This window comes from Lonchura striata, chromosome 8 (assembly GCF_046129695.1).
Source record: "Lonchura striata isolate bLonStr1 chromosome 8, bLonStr1.mat, whole genome shotgun sequence".
Taxonomy (NCBI): Eukaryota; Metazoa; Chordata; class Aves; order Passeriformes; family Estrildidae; genus Lonchura; species Lonchura striata.
In genome coordinates, this window is record NC_134610.1 from 33,561,309 (window position 1) to 33,583,367 (window position 22,059).

The 22,059-nt window shown below is 41.8% G+C and overlaps 1 protein-coding gene across 43 annotated transcripts in view; it reads left to right on the forward strand.

The window, feature by feature from the left end:
* The window catches only part of MAP2 (microtubule associated protein 2), a 233,372-nt gene that overhangs the window by 112,097 nt on the left and 99,216 nt on the right, over positions 1 to 22,059 (forward strand). For 8 of the 43 annotated variants that reach the window (XM_021532516.3, XM_021532512.3, XM_021532525.3 and 5 more), the window contains one exon: positions 17,280 to 17,339. The exons of the other annotated variants lie outside the window; for them this stretch is intronic. The gene's annotated coding sequence lies outside the window, so the exon portion shown is untranslated. The remainder of the gene's footprint in view (positions 1 to 17,279; positions 17,340 to 22,059) is intronic. 43 annotated transcript variants of the gene reach the window in all.

A 22,059-nucleotide genomic window follows, 5' to 3' on the forward strand; every position in this document is an offset into this window, starting at 1 on the left:
TGCCCAATTACAAAACATCACCCAAACCCATGAAGAAAAAGGAAGAAGAAGGTGAAAAAGAATAACCTGCTTTTGCCCTAAAACCTCCATCTTGCTTCATATTTATGTGTATATTCTAAAACCCCAAACTCTAAGTTTTTCACCTTGTGATATTATACACTTCTAACAAACTTCAACCAACACACCTGTAATCCCAGTGCTATTAATCAATTTTGGAAGTTTCCTCTACAGCCTAAGGTCAAAAGCAGTGCTGTCTTGCAAGTCTGTTTTTCAGCACAGAAAGTTTAAAATTCTCAGCATCCAGGATTCCAACAATATCACTAGGGTATGATGCTTTATGTAGTTTCAGGTTTGACACAAGTTACTTTTTGGGAGAGAACTCACTCCCTGGCAAAGGGGTAGAGACTGGAGGTGGTGTTCAAATATTCAGCAACAACTGCCTCTGCATGAGAGCATCATTCAGGATGGAAGCAGATGCTTTCTGTGAGGACATATCCCACGTTCTCACTGTGTCTCTTCAGCTGGTAGCTGTTATTGCACTGTGCACAGCTGCAAACCAGCTTGGGATGGACTTCTGAAACCACCTCTGGGGTCCTAAACACTCCTGATGTAACAGAATGATCCTTCTGACCACCCTTTTCTGAAACCACCTCTGGGGTCCTAAACACTCCTGATGAAACAGAACGATCCTTCTGACCACCCTTTTGTTAAGGGCAGGGGAACACAGGATTGCATAAAGCAGATTCTCCCCCTTTTCTCTCTGTGTTACTTGTGAGAAGTGTGGGATGCTGCCAAGAGAAGATGGTTCAAAGCCTGCTGAAACTCCGGTGAAAACTTTCATCAGCTTCAGTGGGTTTTGGATTGATCCCCTAAGGGCCTGCTTTGATCATAAAGAGAGTGCACAGGGCAAATTTAGGTACTGGCATGAGAAGGGCTGCTCTTGCTGTGGGGGTGTTTTCTGCTGAGGTTTGCAGGTGGAGACAATGGCCCTTAGGGTCCTCTCCCACTGCTGAGGGAAGGAGAGGCAGGCTGTCTGCAGGGCACAAGGCAGCTGGGGAGGAAGGCATGTCAGATGCCAGCTCAAGCAGCATCCACAGTGACTTGTACAAGTGGAGCTTAGGTGGCATGACCTGCTTGACTTATGGCACCACTTCACCTCAGCTGCAGTCAGCCTTCTTCATGGAGAAGATGGAGTAAACATGCATCTTTTAACAGGTGACAGGTGAGATAAAGATGAGGAAAGCTAATTGGAATTGTCACCGTAGAGTCTTCTGCCAGAGGCTGACATTATGCTGAAAAGTGACGTTAATAATGTTGTCAGGATGGGACAATCTATTGTTTAATATTAACGACTAAAATTCACCTTCTAATTATTCATTTAAATGGAGGTAGGAGAGCTTTGGCTTGCTTTAGTTTCCAAACTGCCATTTCCTCTAGAGTGCTCATGACTGCCACAGATATTATTTTAATACAACCCTTACATCTGAAAAGCTCTCGGCATTTTGCTGGGGATGTCTGTTCCTTGGTTGATCATCTTCAATGGAGTAAATCAGTATAATGACCCATACATTATTAATCAGCTAAGGTATAGCTAAGGTGCAGTTGGGTGTGAATGAGGTGTTTGAGTGTGTGCTTTATGTATACAAATTAAGATGCTTTTTTACATCATTATAACAAATGCTTACTAATTGTGATGGATCTGGCTGAATGTTAAAGGTGAGAATGGTGGGGGGAAATACCAAAAAGGCCCTTTAAAATAAATTGTTACTTTTAAGTGGTTTAATAGCAAAACATGGCTGTCTGGCTCAACCTAAAACTTAAATATAAACTTCAGTGCTTTCATTTTTCTATTCAAACAAATTTTTATGGTTTTATTGACTGGTTGCAAATGGTGCATTTAAAGCATATGCAGTCAAAATGGTGTAGATTTTGAGGATGGCTTTAAGCTTCCTTATGTGTGTTTCAGTATTTCCTAATGTGTTAGAAATTATTATTTGCCATTTGGGCACCTTTTCAGCTCTTGGGGGAAGGCTGAAAACTGGGTGCAAGTTTTGAGCATTTGTAGGGCAGGCCACAGTGAATGTTTCCCCCTCTCACTTCGTTTAGCTATTGCCACTTGAGGATGGTTTCCTGTTAAATTGCCTGTGTCACTTTAGGAAATGATTTTCCGTGAGTTGGTACTTTTAATGATCCATAGGAGAGAGTAATGTTATGGAAAAGACTTCTAGTAGGGATGCACATCTCATTTTCAGAGGTAAGGCCATAGGTTGTTTTTAAAGGCAGTTACTGTTTGTGTGCACGTGTGCTGCAGTAGGAAATAGGCTTTTTGTGCCCTGCTGGCTCTTAGTTTATCACCTCTGGAAGCCAAAACACATACTAGCCCTCACCATGCAAGGTTTTGCCTCTTGTATAGTGTAGTTCAGTTTTTAGTTCCAGTAGTAAAATATCTTTTGCAAAGTGTTTTTTTTTTTCCTGTAACTGGCAAGATTGGGGTGGGTTGTTTATTTTAAATAGTTGCCTTCTTTTCTCTATGAATAACAAGATTGGAACAAGTAATTCACAACATGCAGTTTATCCAAAAGAATAGGTCCCCTCTTCCAACCCCTGAAGGCATCTAAGGACCCATTAGTCTCCTAGCATTAAATAGCCTTGTGGAGTAGTGTTAGCAAGACTGCTTCTTCACAGGCTGTTAACAACTGAAAAGAGCTGAAACAAATGTATTACAAGTGTATTACACTTGTATTTATTGCATATAAACACAGTAAATTGTTTTGTAATATTATTTTGAACTTTATTTATACATTTTTTACATTTTTAATCCTTATATTACAGTGTCTTTATTACATAATCTTTATTAATATACATGACTTTATTACAGTGTCTTTATTTATTACTTTATAAATACAGTAAATTGCTTTGTAGTGTTCTTTTCTTGCTTTAAACTGTTACCTTTATTCCAAGAATGTGCTTGGTTTTTTTTTTGGCATTTTTTTGTTTCACTTTTGTTGAGGTTTGGGCTAATTGGTTAAATCCTCTTGATCTTTCTGAGCTGTTACTGGTGACGTGATGAGTAAAACATAGCATCTCGTTTATCCATCTGAATTGAAAATACCCTGGCTACCTTTACAGAGCGAGCCACTGAGATACCAGAATATGGCAAAACTGTATCCACTAGTTACTGATACTGCACAGTTGCCAAGCAGAGGTTGTGTGACAGCGGGAGGATGTAGCATAATTGAGGCAAATTGATTATTTATTTTGTGACACTGAGCACCATATACTGGGTTACAGGGGATTCATTCTGGCTTTAGTTTCACAGACTTTATGGCCCTGCTGTCACATGTGTTCAGGATGAGTTGTGTCCGTGTTTACTTCTGGTGGAGCCTGTTGCTGGGACACCATGTGTCTCTACAGAATTCAGACACGCATTTTAGGTAATGTGGCAGCTTCTCCTATCAAATGCCTTCTTTTTTTTTTCCCTGAGTGAAGAGTACCATGTTGTAGTTCTGCCTTTGTAAGTCAGACTACACTTGGTAGGAAGCCTTTCAACTTCTCTGTCTCAGCCTTGATTCTTGTCTCCCAATATGCCCATCATTGAACTGGGATGTGGCACAGCTTGGAGAACATGCCTGTGGGCTCTTTGGCCAAAAGAGGAAGACTGTAGATTCCCTCAAGCAATTTTGGGTTAACACCACCATGACTGGGGTCTTGCATAGAAGACCATGACAATCAATAAGGAGAGCAAAATACAGCTTTCAAAAAATATGCTCTCAGCCAAGAGGCAATTAATTTCAAAAACTGTTTTAATTAGTTTGTAGGGGTGAGCTACTTCACATGGCATATGTTTTCTGGGAAATGGTCCAGCTCAGTATTAAGAGGCTACAAGAAAATTGGCACTAAACATGTGGATGCAAGGGGCTTGAATGAATGAAACTTTAATAAAGAGCAATACTTTCTGATTTTCCTCAAGGAGACTCAGTTCAGGTACCTTTTAGTTTCCAGGTGTACTGACAGTTCTGTTGCTTTATACAAGTATTGTACTGGTGATCAGATTTTGAGTTCTACCTAAACTGGTAGAACTGACTATGGTTTAAGGCCACGCTCTCATCTGATGGAGTCTAGAGTTGTGCCATTTAGGTCAGTGTGCTTGTTTTGAGCCGAGCCAGGTAACAGTATACCTCTTGAGGATGAGAGAGAGCACTGGCCAGGTGAGCACAGAGAAGTGCAAGTTAAAGGTGTAGTTATATTAATAGGGTACAGTTGTATTCTTCTATATCCAGTGATGTCATCACTGATAGGGAATTACCCTTTCTTTGGAAGCTCAAACCCAGTCCTGTTCCTGTCATCTTAGAGCATTTTCCTCAAACACACTTAGAACTGAGGAGACTGTCTCCCAGAGGAGGGAGGATGTGTGCAGGGTGTTTGTCACCTGACATTGTCCCTCCTTACCCAGCTGGGTCCTCATCCAGCAGGAAAGAGAAAATTTACCATGCCATGGCCAGTGCCATGAGGCAGCAGTATGCTTTCTTTCTGGTGGAGAAGGTGCTGTTCAGCAAAATTCCTTAGTGTGTGCCCAGAAGGAAAGGTGGAATAAGGAGTGGCTGTCCATTTGTAATAGGTAACTGGGCAAGGTTTCCATTCCTTCCATGCCTCTAGTTTGGCTGTTGTCTCCTTTATTCTCCAGTCCATGTTTTCTGTTCAAAATGGAACTGAAGAGTGTCCTTCAGCATTTGAAACGAGATGTGGAAGGAGGAGATAGAAAAGCTCCTTGCCACTCCATTGCTCATTTCCTGTTTTCATGTATTCCCCAATTCCTACAAAACCCAGAGAAATTTGTTTCTTAATGCCTTAGAATAAGAAGCAGCAAAGCACTGGGATTTCTTAGTTTGCATCCAAAATACCATGTCTTCTAATCATCTCAGAGCAGCAGACTTGAAAGCTCCTTCCAGAGAGATGTCACAAAGGTCACACGTTTTCCTTTGAATAATGAGTGGTGCTTTTAAAGGAGCTTAAGATAAACTTCAAGCCTATGGCCCATATGATCTGTTTACTGCATATAAAGACTGCAGCCCTAAGCTAAGCAGGAGCAATGATTCTGTCACTAGAGCTTGGATTGAAACTCCAAAAATTTTGGATGTGCTTTCCTGATGTACCATAGAGCCTGTGCATGTTTTTATGCAAGGCCTTTTATCTTGCTTAGCCTCAATTCGTAATCTTTAAAAAAAAATGACACAATAGCACAGTACAACACAGTTCTTAACTATTTCTGAAAATGATTCCACTTAAAATACTCAAAAATCAGAGGCAGGAGGCAGGCAATAATGGAACAGCTGGGGAATGGGAATCAGGTTATGGAAGAGCAAACATAGATAACTCTCCTGTTGTGTAACTTGCATGTAAGCATATTCTGCACTGATGCTGAAGGACAAATTGTTTGATTATTACAGAGAGACTCTGCATCATAAATACAGGTACACAGGAACAACAGGGGTTTCCTTATATCTCTTCTGTTTGTCTATATTTGGATATGAACTGTTCAAGGATCAATACTTTTCCTCAGTATGGGCACTGCCTACTTTTAAGGGATGCCACTGTCAGCCGCAGCCTGCATGTGTTAAGGATGTACTTGGCATTTGGGTATAAACTAGAACTAAGTAGAACCAGATCCTACAATGTTGTTGGTCTGTGCTCTGCTGATTAGAACCATAGAATCACAGACTGGGTTGGAAGGGAACTTAAAGAGAAGAAGAAAAGTTCCAACTCCCTCTGCCGTGGGCAGGGACTTCTTCTGCTAGACCAGGTTGCTCCAAGTCCTGTCCAGCCTGGCCTTGAACTCTTCCAGGGATGGGGCATCAACAACTTCCCTGTTCCAGTGCCTCACCACCTTCCCAATTAAAGGAATTTGTTCCTAATATCCAGTCTAAGCCTCTTCTCTGTTAGTGTGAAGCCATTCCTACTTTTCTGTCGCTTGATGCTCTTATAGATAGTCTTTCTTATTGGCTTCCTTCAGGTACTGCAATTAGGTCATCCCAAAGCCTTCTCTTTTCAAGGCTAACAATCCCAATTCTTTCAGCCTTTCCTCATGGGAGAGGTGCTTCAGCCCTCTAATCACTTGGTGTCCCTCTGGACTTGGCTCCAACATTTTAGAGCTGATAGAGCTGTGGGATACAGAACTCAGAGGCAGTCTGCTGAAAAGATGAAGTCTTTCAGGCCCTGTGGTTGAAAGGAAAGCCCTTTTCTCAGAGTTGGGGTGCCTCAGTCCCTGGTGCTGAGGTACAAAAAGGCAGCTAGAAACAGGTGGGTAGGTTTGGCTCCATAAGGTGCACCACAGGGCTGATCCCATAAGTGAGATGGGGCTCAGTCTGCATAGGACTGTATGAACTGACTCCAGCAGTGGTTCTCCAGCACTGTAGGTCTCTGTGCTCTCAACAAAGGGAAATCTCTGGCTGTAGCATCTGGCAGCCACTGCCTGGCTAATTTGTTGCTGGGAGCTGGTGGTACCTTTGATGAGTGCAGGAAAAGCTGCCTCTTTCAGCTCTGGGAGCATATGGAGCTTTCTGCCTTTGCACAGCAGCATGGAAATTTGCTGTTCCTCTTGGCTGAGAAGGTTTTGATGCATCACACAACTTGCTTATGTTTCTCTAGCACAGAAGTTTGCCCTAGCAGAGCTCATTGCCTGACAGGTGCTCACCCAGGATCTACCCCTGAGCTTTGGACCGAGAACTGCGAGAGTTGTCACATCCTCCTGCACGTGATGTAAAGGGTGGGACTGTTCTGGAGCTGAAAGTAAAACCTTTACTTCTGGCATCATGTTAGGCAGGGTGATCATCCTCTTCTTTTAGGGAGATCTATTATGTCTTTACATTTATGGAAATAATTTTTGAGCTATAGAGTGGGATTATAAATTGTAATAGCCTCAAAATAGAAAGCATGAATTTTCTTAGCAAATGCATCAGTGCAGAAATTGAGATTCTCCTTACTGTGTTTGTTGCTGTCCACAAATGTTTTTAAACAAATTTTTACTTTAAAGAGCAATGTAATATTTTCTCCAGATCTTGGAAACCATTTTCAAATGTGTGAATTGAAAGTGTGGAGTTGGAATGTGAAAAAAATATCTCCCATGGGGGCAAAATTGCTGGTCTCCATATAACTGAGTTTTATATTAAGTCTTCCCATTATGTGTGACTCACCATTGTACTAAAGTATCCCAAATCCTTTGTTACAGAAGGTTGCAGCTCTTGTGCTCAAATGGGTCAATAATCTTTGATTCCAGGCACTTTCCTTAATCTTTATTAAGGTATTTCTGTAACAGAGCACAGTGTTTTAAGGAAGCTCTTTAGTGCTTTTGAGTAATGGCCTTCTGCTTTCAAAGGTCCACAAGTTTTACATGTTGGCTCTAAAAAAGAGGCAAATTTGTTATGTGAATTAGGGAATAGAATACTTATTTTGAAAATTGTTCCAACAGGTGTTAATGGCTCTGTTGCAATGCATAAATTCCATAATCTTAAGGTCAAAACACTATTTTTTACTAGTTCTATCTTCATAAATGTGTTGCAATCAGTGTTGGTCTTTTTGGAGAAAGCATGGCACTGTGAGTTACTGATTCAGCCTGGTACTGGTAATCTCCAGCAAGTGGAGTACAGCTTTTCACCATGTAAATAATTTCCCAAGATTGGTCCACTTAGGGGTAAAGCATTTTTATTTAATGTGTTTTGATGCAATCAGAAGCATGTGGTGCTAAGAGAGAATAGTAATTTTCTTTACAGGGATTTAGTTTCAAGAAGTTAGGAATCTGTATTTGTTCAGCTTTTCTTGTTGGCTTCCACTTGCTAAGTGTTTTTAGTTGCACCATGTGGTTCTTTTGGGGGAGCAAATAAGGCATCTTAATGCTTTCTATTGTGTTACTCCATGTTTTCTCATCTTCTTAGCCTTGCCTGCTTGCTTAATAAAAAACAAATTAAAATGGAACACACTTGAGAACTGCTAATAAATGAAGAGAATTATCAGAGAAAGGCAAAAAGAAAATTAGGAGGAGGAGCATTTTGGCTGGAAATACAATCTGTGCCTCCTGCAGTGCTGGCTATCAGTGTTCCCGGTGAGTTTGTCTGATTTTGAGCCATTGAGCTGCTGCAGGAAGCTCCACACAGCTTCTGACTTATAATAAAAGTAGTTAGGAGTTTGTGTTATTTTTTAAGTATGTGGTGGGGAAAAAAAGCACAACAGTTCCTCTTGAACTCACAACATAGTGGTTTTCCACTTCTGGCAGCTTCTAGTTATTTTAAACTTTGTGAAAGATGTGGGGTATTTTATTAAAGTAAACAAAACTCTCTGAAATGAGTGCTGTAAAAGAAAAACATTCCTATTTTTCTAAAACCCTAAACTTCAATGAGGACACAGAAGTGTGTATTCTTTATGGGCACTCTGGCCTCAGCTTGACCTCAGCTAGCCCTATTTCTTAGTAATACACATCCTGCTGAATTGGGCTTTTATGAGTTTTAGCTTAAGATATTAAATACAGAACATTTGGTTTCCCAGGAACTACATAATTTTCAAATAAACAGGTGTTTTGAATACATACATTACTGGGGAGAGTCCTTACAGCTAACTCATCTCCCAAGTGAAAGCTGATTGCGGTATCACATTGTCTCTGGCATGGAGCATTGCTTATTTGCATTAGTCATCAGCAGGTTACTAGTTTTTCCATAAAGCAGGATGCATGCTAAGAGGAATTTTGTGGCAGGTGTAGTTGCTTCAACAGTTCCCAGCCTGGGAGAGACACTCTGCTTTTGTGAGCATTGGCTTTGGTTGAGCAGAAAATCAAGTGATGCTGTTTCAGATGTAGCTTGGATTTGCTGTGAGTGGTGGTGTATGGCAAGCACATTTCTCTCCCTGTCAGGATTTTTCACAGAGGTGCACAGAGAGAAATGAAAGAGAAAACAATTTCTACTTCTGCTCCTTGTTTTTCCCATGTGGAATGTGTTTGAAGAATTGTTTACCTGGAGTGAGTGCTTGATTGGATTCTGGTGAGGATTGTTTGAGCCTGATGGCCAATCCAACCCACCTGTGGACCCTCAAGAGAGGGTCACGAGTTATGTTAGAGGTACAGAGGTAAGAGAAAGTACTATGTAGTTTTAATATCTTCCTTTTTATATTAATTATTATTATTAATTTATATTAATTAGTATATTAATGTATTTTAGCATAGTTATAATAAAGAAATCATTCAGCCTTCTGAATTGAGTCAGACATAATTTCTTCCCATTGGGTTTGCCTGCATTTACAATAGTGGTGGGCATTTCTAGGAGCTCAAGGTGCAGACCTTCAGGCCTGGAGGAAATGATGACAGGGGATGTCTGGAAAATCTCCAAAAAAGTAAGCAAAAAGCTTCCTGTTTTCAACTATTGAAAGGGTGCTTTGGTTAATTCCCCTTCACCCTGTGACAAGTAAGTTGTGCACTCCAGATTGCTAATGGAGATAAGTGGTTTAGAGGTGACTTGAGAAATAACAGGTTTAAAGCCTCTGGGAGATTGTGCTCAGCAGTTGTATTGTGTAAAGGAAGTACATGTATTACAGGAATATGTGTTAAATGGGCTTTTCAGTGTCATCCTGAGCAAAGCTCATATCATCCTGTGGTTCTTTCCAAAACAGTGCCACTAAAACTTCCAGAATGTGCTATAGGACGGGGTCAGTACTGCAACAATACTGCTTGGTTGTAATACTAAACTAGAGAAAAGGAAAAAGCAGAAATTATGGTACAAAAATTTATTTAAAAAGGTGGGGAACACTGGCTAACCTGTACTGCATCCCCTGTCATGCTTGCTCCCAGGTGGAGGTCTTCAGACAATGTTTTTATGCCAATTGTCTTTATCTTGGAGGCTTCTGGTGGCACATAAGCCATGACATTGGAGCTGTGTCTTTGAGGATGTGTTCTAGCAAATGTGTTCTGTGTGCCCTCCTCACTTAATATGGTGCTTTGAGCTTCTAATCTCAAGGACATCCATATCAGTGCAAAAATCTTCAGTTTAAACTCAGTTTCCAGGGTACTGCACATCTTGCTCTTGACTCCTCAAAGTTAACTTCAGTGCATTTAGGATTAGAGATAACAGAGAGCCAGCTGATTACAGAAACCCATGTACTAGCCATAGGCTAACGTGGCTTCCCCCTGCAGTCCCAGAGCAGCCATGCATCCTGGACCTTTGCTATTCTCTTGCCATCATTTTCACTGGCACACGCTGGGAAAAGGCTGCACTTGGTTACTACAGGATCATAGAGCTACACACTGTTGTTACATCATGGCTGTGCTGGGAGTGTATGTTCAATGTTATTAGGTACAAGAGCTGAGAGTCCTGGGTTTTGGTTCTGTCTCAGACAGCAACCTGCTTTGATACCCACAGAAAGTCTCTCAGTCTACAATCCTGTCAAAGGGGATTTTTACTTTTTCAAGAGAATCATCTGAAGTTTTATTGACACCCTTAAATTTTATAATATCACATGCATGAAAAGAATAAACATAAACTCATCCCCAGCCAGAAAAAGTTATATATTTTATTGTATCTTAGTTTGTATTTCCATCACACCTCTGATATACCAAGTTGACTCTTGGGTTATAGGATATATTGAAGAAATTTTCAATCTGCCTGGAAAGGAAAATCTTCAGAATAAACAGAACTGGCGTGTCAAAAAACAATACTCAAGCAGGAGGATGGACCCAAACCAGTTCTTGCTTTCTTACCCTGTTTCATATGCTCATGTCCTTAATTTCTCACTGGCATAAGACTTGCTCCAGCACTGTCAGTAAGGCAAAAGGCTCCTGTTCAGTCCTCTAGAAGATGGTTGTTTTGTCTGCCTTGTCTGTTCACCTCCACCCTGTGCATGGGCTATAGCTGTATTACAGTCCTGGATGCTGTAGGGAAAGGAAACACACGTTTAGTTTTGGACAAGAGAGCCTGGAAGCCAAAGCAACAAGCTTAGCACACATATACTGCTTTCTTCTGTGTGTCCTAGAGCTCTGGGAGGAGGGGCTGAACAGCAGCACTGAGGTAATGCCCTCACTGAGGGCTGCTGAGTTGAAGTGTGTCCCTGGAGTGGGGCAGCATAGACCTGAAGCCAGTCTGTGTGTGTGTGCTCCTGCCAGGCTTGTCCAGTTGTGCAGCATCATCCTTAAATCCAAGCTTAGCAGAGCTGAAGGGGCTGTGGCCAGCTGTCAGTCTCATTGTGACGCTTTGTCCTGACACTTCATCCCAGCTCCTCAGGTCCTCTTCTTCTGTGCTCTCCTCCCTGCCTTTTCCTCCCTCTGAATTACTGTGATGACTGAGGGAAAGACTCTTATACTTGCTGGTTTACACTGGCTTGGCTGTCAAAGTGTTTGTAAGGAGATGAAAGGCAGTGGCTGATTTTCTCTGTTGATTGTGTCTGTCACTCATGAGTGAAAGCCCTTTGCAATCTTGGCACGTCCTGGCTTTATTCGTTGCATGAGCTCTGCCTGGGAACTGCCTGATTTCAACACACACTCTTGGATTTGCATCCATGAGCTAACTCAGGGCTAGGAGTCTTGTAGAAAGTGCTGTTAGTCCAAAGACAGGTGAAAAGAAGAGTTTAATAAGATGCATATAATACAATACCTGTATTTTGAAGTAGGTTATTCTTTTTTTTTTTTTTTTTTTTTTGCTGTTCACTTAAAAAAACCATTGTAATAATTTCTTAAAACTTCTTAGTAGTTTCATTGTCTTGGCTCTGAGAGGTAGGGGAAATGTCTTAAATGTAAAAGTCTCCATCTTCCAGTGGGAGCTCCTTTTTGTGGTGCTGGACCAAAGTATGAAAATGTATCAACATATCTTCTATGTGTGTGATATTGAGGTGAGAATGGCATGTCCCTAATAGGAGGAAGATTTCTCAGTCCTGGATCTTAAATAAGTCTTTTGGATACTAGCTTGTAGGGTTGGTGGTTTCTGTTTCACTAAATGCCTAGTAGACAGTCCCTGTCCAGAATCTCTAGTGAACTTTTCCTCTCCAGCATGTGAAGATACAGCTTGTGCTCATAGAACCATTTCATGGATGTCTGAAATAGCTGGGGCCTCCTAAAGTAAATGCAAAGGCTGTAGTACATCTTCATTAGCAGACAGCCTTTTTTCTGGAGAAAAGATCCTTCAGTGGAGGAAGATGGCTGATCTGTGACCCAAGTGAGTGACAAGATGAACTCGGGGACTCTCTCTGCTTTGCTGACAAACTGAGAAAAAAATCCAGGCTAGCAATCCATCTTGGAAGTCTCTTAAGCTATCATTAGAATTTATAGGAACTCATTATACAATAAATTATAGATATAAAATAGCAGGTGGTATATCTTTCAAGCAGCATGTATTAAAATTCAACTTGACAAGACCAGAAAAACAGCCCCCAGACCTATCTTCAGTAACGACAGGGGACGTAAGTTGTGGTTAAGAGAAATGGAGGGTTAATGACAGCTCTGTGCCAACAAAATGTCTCAGTGGTAATTGTCATCAGAACGATTTCCTTCCCTGCTAGTTACAAAATCAGATAAACTATTAGAAACACCATTTGTAAAACCCAGACACCATATCTTTTCATCCAATGTAGCTGTCTGTCTCTGAGGTTCCTGAAAAAAACCCTTGGGGTTCTAGCTGGGCTGCTGAATACAAGGTGTGAAAATATTGGCATGCTCATTTTATCCTTTGCTATCCTTGTCCTTCTCTGTTTCCATTCTTTAATCCTTACTTGGTGGCTGCCACTAATGCAGCCAATTTACTTCTGCATCAGGAGGATCAGGAAACTGTTTCCTCTCAGGCCAAATGTGCTGACACTGCTGACCTTGATTTCTATAAATGATTGAACAGTGTCTCCTGTCTGCTGTGTATTTCAGGCCTCACTTAGCTAAGATTCTTGGATGCTGAGACAGCTTTTCATTTTCCCTGTCTCTTCCTCAGAGTCATAACCAAGCCAGGCTTTGTTTCCTCTGCCTTCATGGCTAGCTGCTTAGACTGGCAGTAGGATTTTCCCCATAAATAGACCTTTCACAATTGCAGGATTTAAAAATTTCTTTTAACTATTGAAAGATTTGGTGTGGAGGTTTTAGTGAAAATGAGTCACCAGACAAGAAATGGGAATTAAGAAGTATTGGGAGTAATCCAGTCATTTTAACACAGATGCAGTGCAATAGTTTTTGGAATAAATACATTTGTGATGGTACTATCAGCATTGCTTGTTCTTGAATCATTTAAAGCTCTTATAAATCAGCTTGGTCAAAAGGGAACATGCTAAACTGTCTTTCAGAGCAAACATGTTCCAGGAGTGAGAGAAGGACTGAGTTGTCTGCTGCCCAAAGCAAACTCAAACTGGTGGTGAAAAACTCAGTACAGGTTTTTCCTCAGTCAGAGTGGCTCTGGAGTCTTGATTCTCAAGTTGAGGCAGCATCTGCTGCAGTCCTTCTTGAATTTCAGGCCATGTCTACAGCCATGGTAAGCTGCTGGCTTCTGCTGATGGTCAGTAATGTACACCACCACAACCTGGCCTCTGCTCTGCCTCCCTTAGCTGAAGTGGTTTAAAGACATTTGCCCTCTGCATCAACTCTAGCTGCAGTTCAGATATATTTGACCTTCATTTCGTAGCACTTTGGAAACTGAATAATAATAAATGCGTAGTGAATTCTGCCCTGCAGATAACCAGAATGTTTTTTTGCATCCCTTTGAAAAATGTCTGTTATTTTAAGCCTCTGCTGCAAATGGAAAAGCATAAGGGTACATGGAAAGTAGGAAGGAGGAGGAGAGTGTGGAGTGTAAAAGGAAGAAGCTGTGGGGAAAGATTTGGTACTAATAGATTGGATCGATTTGCAGCATTGTTGTGCAAAGCACTAAATGCTGAAAAGTAATTTGTGGCAATTTAGGCTTTTATCATAGCATGCATGTTGCTCTTGAGGTGTATGTATAGCAAAAGGCAACCTCCCAGACTGAAGAGTTAATAACCTTAAATGTGCATTTCTGCAGGCAGATTGGTGAAGCTAATAGATACCTGCAAGGCAGAGTCAGGGCCTCAGGTGGATGGGCTGACCCATCAGGATAACAGCACAGCTCCTCTCTCAGGAGAACAAGTAGAACAGCTTAGGAAAGGAATGTAATTATGTACTTATTCTTAGGAAAAGAATGTCCTTACAATTTTCATTGCAGGTGACTCTGCAGAACAGGTGTGTTGTTGGGTAGTTCATACAGAAGTATTTGAACGCACACAAACCCTCAAATGAGAAAGGAAATCAGCTCCTGAAGAAGACATATATTTTTGAAAATTAGTACAATGCATGAATTTATCAATCCTGTTGAAGAGTTCTGTAAGAGAAGTAGGAGTAACTTTAATGAAGAATAGTTACAAGTACCTTGTGCATAAAAGAACCCGAGTCCTCTGTTGTGCATGTGTAGGTATATGCGCATTGGGTTTTTTCTATCAGTTTTTTGTAGGTAGAAGTCAAAGTGTTTACCAAAAAGAAGAAAAAAACAATCCCTACTGGATACAGCAGAGGAAGTAGCATGCTTGATCCACAGACAAATGGCAGAGCCAGAATGAGCAGGATTCTTGGCTGTTTGATGCTAGGTCACAGTGCATCCAGCCCAGAGCTGTCCAGCCCTTTGTTAGTCTCCATCAACACTGATGTACTTCAGTGGAAGAAAATGTGCTGAATGCACTTACCAGGCTGTATTTGTGGATAAGACTTCAAGTTTTCTTCATTGTGATAAGCTTGCCTGCCCTGATATAGGTTTCCATATCCAAGATAGAAGATATTAATCACAGCTTCTCATTAGGAGTGAAACAACCAGCTCGTTTTTTCTGCCCTGTCCCTAGTGGAAAGTGTCACTTGGAGCAGCCAAAGTGCTATCCCCAGCCATCCTGGCTCTAGGGCATCAATAAACCAGCATGTCCCTTCACCTGAGCACAGAGCTTTTCTAAAGACACCACCAGTTTTAAGTAATTCCTTACTGGGACAGGTTCTTCTGGATTTCTGTCTTAAACAACATGGTTTGGGAGAAATGAAAACCAAAAAGAAACCCTTCCTAATACATTCTGCACTGTGATTATTAGAAAATGCTTTCAGGAACTGGAAAACCCCATTGATATATGTAGTGCCACATTCTGACCAGGCACTTAAATGTTAACTTCTTGCTTTTTGTTTAAATGCCCTGAACGTGGAATTGTGGGCATCTCTGTGTGGGTGGGTGTCTCTTCTGTTCTCTAGCAGAAGAACTTTTGAATCATCTCATTTTCTTCTCTTCCCTCATCCCCAGCAAGAGGTGGAAATGGTGATAACATCCTGAATCCAGCAAATTTGTGGGACAGCAAAAATGCTGCCCACTTCTGTCATCTCTATTTTGATTGTCTGGTATTTTGGGTATTCTGCTGGTGGCTAAAATCACATTTATTGCAGTGGACCTTCAGCAGACTACTGGGACACGTGTTTAATGGTGGTAGACTAGATAATGAAAGTGAAAAGCCAAGTTTGTTTTTGGTTAAAATGCCATCTGACCATCTGGCATACAAGTAGCAGGTGTCTCCATCCTTCTGTTAATGTCCCTGTTGAGTGCCTCTGTCTCCTTGCCCCTCCCAAGAGGGGTGTTCCTCTGGGTGTTCTGGCTGTGTGGCCTTATGTGGCAGTGGTGGCACATCAGAGGGCTGTTGGGATGCCACGTGCTCAATCCTCGGCTGTCAAGAGCATTGATCTTTTTGCTGAGCCAGGGAAAATTTAATTAGCTTATTTTAACATTCATCTTTGTCCAGTGGGTTGGCGGAGTTGATGCTGGCTGGAGCCTCAGTTCCACATAGCTCATTTACTGTAACTAATTATTGCTTGCAAATGAGTGGTGCACTCAGCTGACAGCCTCTGCAGTAAGGTGGAATTTATTCAATTTCAAATTTTTCATTTATTTGCTGTCAGAACCATATGAAACCTTCCTCCTTCAGGGCAGCAAAATCTTTCTGTTCTTGTCGGATGTTAACTGGGCAAACTGATGGAAAGCTGTAGTTGTAGTTAGTACAACCCCATGCCAGGGATGTGGTACATACAAGGTGACTAATTCAGTGACAAAGGATGACAGTCCAGGAAATGAAAATAACCTGAACTGCTCTCTACCTTAAGGTTAGTTGCCTTTGTGAGTATGCATTATGATTTTCTCTGATTTCATACTTTCATCTTACTTTTTGTCATTACCTTCTGTCCTTCTTCTTAATTTGGTTTAGTTATGTGTTTCTTACCACTGTAGCTCCTAGGAATGCCTGCCCTGTTCTTGCTGAAGCTTTAAAACAGTGAACTCAAACAAAAGCATTAGCTTGGGTCAGATACCCTATACAGGGAAATAATTTTGAAAAATTAAAGTCAGAAAAGTTACAGAAAAGTTTTGGCCATGAGAAGCTGCAGCCTTAAATATAGGTGATAGTACTAGCTGGCTTCATTATACTTGGGGATACTCAAGGACATGTGGTCAGGAGACCCCTTTCACCCTGATGGGAGACACTTGGGTGTCTGTCTGCTGCTTGCACCTGGAATGTTTTCCCCAGTGTCCTCTGGTCAAAGCTTTAGAGAAAGCAGAGAGGATGTATGGTGGGGCATGCAGAGGCTGTTTCAGCAAGCTAACCACATGTACTGCCCAGGCATCTCTCTCTGATTAAAGAGGGTCACAAAAAGGGCACTAACATTTCTGGTAACCTTTGTTATTTATCCCAGCTAAACTTAAGCACCTCTGCTACAACTTTGGCAAGAAAAAACAGTTTAAAGAGGAACCTGTAGTAGTTCCCTGCCTTGGTATCTTCAGCTGTTTTGAAGTGTCATACTGGGAAGTCAGTGAAGGACTTTTGCTCTTCTTCCATTACTTTCTGTGCATCTTAGCAACCATTTTCCTCCACTTTCCTCATTCCTCCTTGGGATTGCCCTGCAGTGGAGTCTCTGCATATAGCAGCTCTGACAGTTCTCCCAGTCTGGAGGGAGTCTGGCTGGAATTGTGCTGTGCTCTATTTGCCTTCCCTGATGGATGGGGAGTCAGTGCCAGATTTTTTTTTTTTTTTAGTGCTGGCCTAGGGAGTAAGCAGCTCCTTGGTGGTCCCAAAGCAGGATGGACAAAACAGGGAATCTGAATTAATGAGTCTTGGGAAATAAAGCTGAGAGAAAAAGGCTTGGACAGAAATGTATGCATAAGATGTGAGGACATTTTATAATCCCTTACAATGTTGAGTTTATGCTAAATTTGCTGCATAGAGACTAGTGAGCCTATTTTTCTATTTCTTTGTAGGAACAGAGGGTTTCCCTTGTTTAACAGTCAGACTCAGCATCCTATCATCTGCTTACCCAGGTATGACTTTTTAACTTGTTGGCATAGTTTTACAGGCAGTCTGCTTCAACAAAATAAGAAGGCTTGAGAAAACTTCTCTAGTTCCTGGAACACTTAATTTTTCTGGGGCTACTTCCTGTTTTTGCAATACTCCAACTTTTAAAAAATAGAAGTATTTTAAGTAGTTTTTTTAAAAATCCTCCTGCATCTGATGGGAGCCACAGTATCCAATGTCAAAGCAGCTGTCTCACTTTTGGCTTAACAAGAACCTGCTTACAGCCATGGGTGGAAAGATGGTGATGATACAAAAGCCAAGCCTCTGAGACAGGTGACAGTGCTCCTGCACACTGCTCTGGTTTGTCATATCCTGCTGCTGCACTGAGTTATACCACAGAGAAGATGAGAATGATTTGACAGAGTAATCACAAGCACAATGATTCCAGATCTCCAGAATCAAAAATGATTAGGTTGGATCAAAGAAATGCACTTTTTTCTCCTTCTTGAAAAGAGAAGACATTCGGGTGACTCCTGTCCAGAAGAATAAAAACAAGCATTAGAGAAAACCTGTGTCATAGAGATGAGCAGATATTTGTTTTGTCACTACTTCTGTATGCACATGTGTTCATTCCAGTTTGATTTTCAAATGAACATAGTTGCTCTTCTCACAAGCGTGAATTTTAAATGCTAAAGACAAAATACTGAACTCCAGCAAATGGGAACAGAGTTTGATTGAAAAACTACATCTGAAGCGTAAGGAAGAAATGCAGTGTGAGCAGAGTGGCAAAGTGCTGGAGCTTCTGCTGGTGTAACTTCATTTGGGCAGGGCAGGGGGAAATACTGCCATTATTTTGGGGAGAAGTGATTTGTTTGCTCTGGCCTTGTAACAAGAGCAAAATGAGGGTTTCAGTGAGCTCAGATGCCTGTAGAAGCTTGTGCTACCTCACAGCCCAACAAGAGGAGGTTCAGACTCTGCGTCCTTTGAAGAGTAGCATGAACTACATGAGCATGAAAGTTTTATTCAGGTGATAAAAGTACCTACTTTGCCTTGTAACTAATAAAAAGAAGGTGCTGGATTATGGCAGTTTAGGACACATTTCTATGAGATCATACTTGAACAGGGAGCAAAATCAATCTCCTGTCTTTTCCTTGAGTACTCAGTGACATGATTCTGAGGCTGCCAGGATACTTGAAGATGAAAAAATGGAAGGATCAAACACAGGTTTAGAGGAAGGCAAGCTGATACTACAGGACGAAAACAGGTAATTGTGTATGGTGTAGGATTTGTATGGACATGCACATGTGCACTTCTGTGTGTATGTATTGGGTACAAGGCTGGTTTTAGATTTAAGCTCTTACAATCCCATAAATATTTCAATTTCCCAACCAGCCCCTTAGTTTACTTCTGCATGCAGTCTCTGGATTTATGAATTTGAAGGAAATTGAACTAGAGAATCACACTTGGCTCTCTGCATTTGTAGGCTGTAAAAAGCAGACACACAAGTACAAGACAGTTGGATTCCATATGTGAACTTTTCTCTCTCACAAGGCATGGCACCACAGGCCTGACATGGGCTGTGGAGGCACACAAAATGTTTATGTGCCAGCCTCTCCTGTCTCTGAGACATATGATATTCCTGAGGGTTAAGGTGCTTTTTGTTGTTTTGCAGAATTTCAGTGCTACTCCTCCTCCTGGAAAGCACAGCACAGGCAGCCCAGCACTTTTGGAAGGAGCCATTTGCCTTCTGGGACTCAAACTGTGGGAGGGCAGGAGCCACCCCAGCCCTGGCATTTGCTCCCATCGGGCTCCTATTTGCTCCTGGATGCTGCCAGCACGTCCAGCATCCTGCAGGCTCCTGCCAACCTCTGCCAGGCAGGAGGGGCAGCATAAGCAGTGATCCTGCATGCTTCAGGAATTTTCCCATGGCCTCAGAATACCCTTGCAGCAGTGCAAGTATGAAATGAAGGATTAAATTAGCCTGTAAGACTTAAAGTAACAGGCAGTTTTTATTGCAGTTGCCATTTCACTGTTGATAATGTTCCACTAGTGATAAAGTAAGTTCTCAGTTGTCTGCTGTGCAGAGCTTAAATTGTCTCTGCAGATCCCACCCTCAACTGACAGACCTAAATTATTGCTCTTGAAATAAAGGGTATATCCATGGAGTGCTCCACAGCCTCTTGATGCTGCTCAGAGGTCACAGACAGTTTAAGAAGTTGGCAAGTCTGGAATGAAAATAGAGAGAAGCTGTCATAGATCAGAAATAGCATTTTCTTCACAGGGTTGCTGCATCAGTGATTAGGAGATAAAATACAGGTGTAAGATCCTGCGAGCATTTGCTGTCTCTCCTGTTTCCTTTTGTCTCTGTGTGACTAAAAGTAGCAGAATTTGCAGTGGAAATAGTGTATCACAGGTGTGTGACAGGGAAAGTTGTGACAAAGGAGGTGGGGGTCAGCAAAAGGAGAAGTGTTTGCCCCCTCCCTGTGTAAGAGCATCCCCTAAGGCTGGGCTCTTGGCTGGCAGGGAGGAATAACAGAATCAGGAAGGTGGCACAGAGGGCATCAGAAGTGGTGATAGAGCTCTCTGGGCTGGGATGGCAGTAGAGCCTGTTTGCAGCATCTGGAGCTGAGGACGCAGCTTTGGAAGAGTTGCACCATTCTCTGATGTTGTGGTTTTGTTTCTGGAGATGCTGCAGTGACTCTTCATGCTGGTCACTGGGCCCTGTGGTTCCCTGTGCATTGTGAACAAACTCAGCATCTCCTTCTGACACAAGCTTTTCTGTGTGTGAACTGTCTGAAAGGACCCCAAAACATGAAGGTGCCATTTACTCATCTGGGACTGTTTCTAAGCAGGAGAGGGGAATTTTTAACACCCCTGTAAGGCTCTGTCACATTGAGATTACAGGTAATTTTGAGTTACTTTTTGAGTATAAGAATTGTTTGGATTTCTTTTTCTGCTGTGAACCTACTGATGCTTAGAAGGGGAGGCACGTAGATGGGGATGCAGCTTGGCAGCAGCCATCTGGAACAGAGCCTTGAGGGCAGCAGGAGGTCAAGCTGAGCATGCAATCCACTCAGGGAGAGCATTTGTGTATTGATACTTTGTTCAATTAGGCTGGAACCTCTTTGGATACGGGCTCATCTTAGATGAATTTTGTACAGAGCATACGTACACCATAGCTTGTATTTTAGAGTTTGAAATTTCCCTCATCAATGATTGAATGTTAACATTATACAGAAAGATGTCAGTGAGGAAGGATTAGAACAGTTATTAGAAAAGAGATATGAATTGATACTCACTAGAAGGGCTTCTTGTAGTAGCTACAGAAGATTTCTGAAGAGGAAAATATTCTAGAGTTGTTATTGTTTTTTATTTTGCTTACTTTGGGTTAGTTTTTTTTCAGTGATTGTTGTAGCACTAGGGAAAGTTGGCAAGTAGGCAGAGTGGAGCTTAGTGGTGTTATTGCTGTTGTTTTCTCTTTTCCCATGCAGTTGGCTTGAGTGTTTTCTGCTTGGCATTGGGAGGGCTGCAATGAGGCATCCCCACTTGGGTGGTTCTGACACGGGGATGCAGGAGGCTTTTGTCACACTTACTGTCAGTGTGACATCCATTCCTCCTTCATCAGACTTCTTCTTAAAAATAGTCTCCTACCAACCAGTAGACTGTTCTGCAATCTCACTTGCAAGAAGCTTTCAGCTTCCAGGTCAAACTTACAAAAGGTCCTTGTACCAAACTAGCCTTTGGGATTTCCTCCTTTGTGTTTATCACATAGCATCAATCTGCCTCTTTCCTCCTTTGAAAGGAGGGCTGTCATCTGTTTTGTAATCAACTTCTCTTCCCTCCTTTCTTCTGATTGTCTTAATAGCCATTATCTGCACATTCACTCGTTTACAAACACCTGTTTTGAATGCAACCTGTTTTGAATATTCTGTTAGTGTTATTTGTGAACTAGCAAAGGTAGAATTCGCTACATTTTGAAAGGATTGAGACGTGATCATTAAGCAGTGGGAAGGACACAGAAGGTCCTCTGTTACTGTCAAATCATGATGCTATGATGGTGGTGGTATTAGTAATACTCGTATGTAGCAGGCTGAGTCACTAGTAGGTGCTTAAAACCTGTTTACAGCCAGGAAGCAAAGCAATTCAGGCAGAAATGGACAGCAGGTTACCTGACTTGCTGCAGCTTTTTAGCAAGCCCCTTCCCAACTCTTTGGTTGCAAGAAGTGGGCCAGAGAGACAGGGAGGGGAGAGGAAGAAGGAAATGTCATCCTTCCTTTCCCCTCTGTTGTGATGAGCCACAGAGTTTAATTTGAAGAAGAGATTGATAAGGAAGGGAAGCAGGTGTCCTGTGTGTTGCAGCTTATGCTTGATTCCTTTGTCAGGATCAACAGCCAACCCCAACACAGAACTTTTCCACTTCTGTGCAGTACTTAAGTGACTTTATAAAGGAGCAAAATTAAGGAAGTGACCGTGAGTTGCTGAGCTGCATTTTGGTTTTGTGGACACTTACTGCAGTTGTTTCTGCATCTTTAGCAGTCAACATAATCCCTCCTGTAGCTCAGGAACCAGTTCAGTGTGGTAATGCTGAATTCTCACAATTGTGAGTTTTGTCCCCTGGATGACATGGAGAGAAAGAAAACACCATGGAATAGAAGCTCATCTCTTTAAAAGGCGGTTGAATTTTTGCTGTGAACATCCTTTTGAAAATGAATCATCTTGCTAAGGATTATAGCTTTACAGCTATAT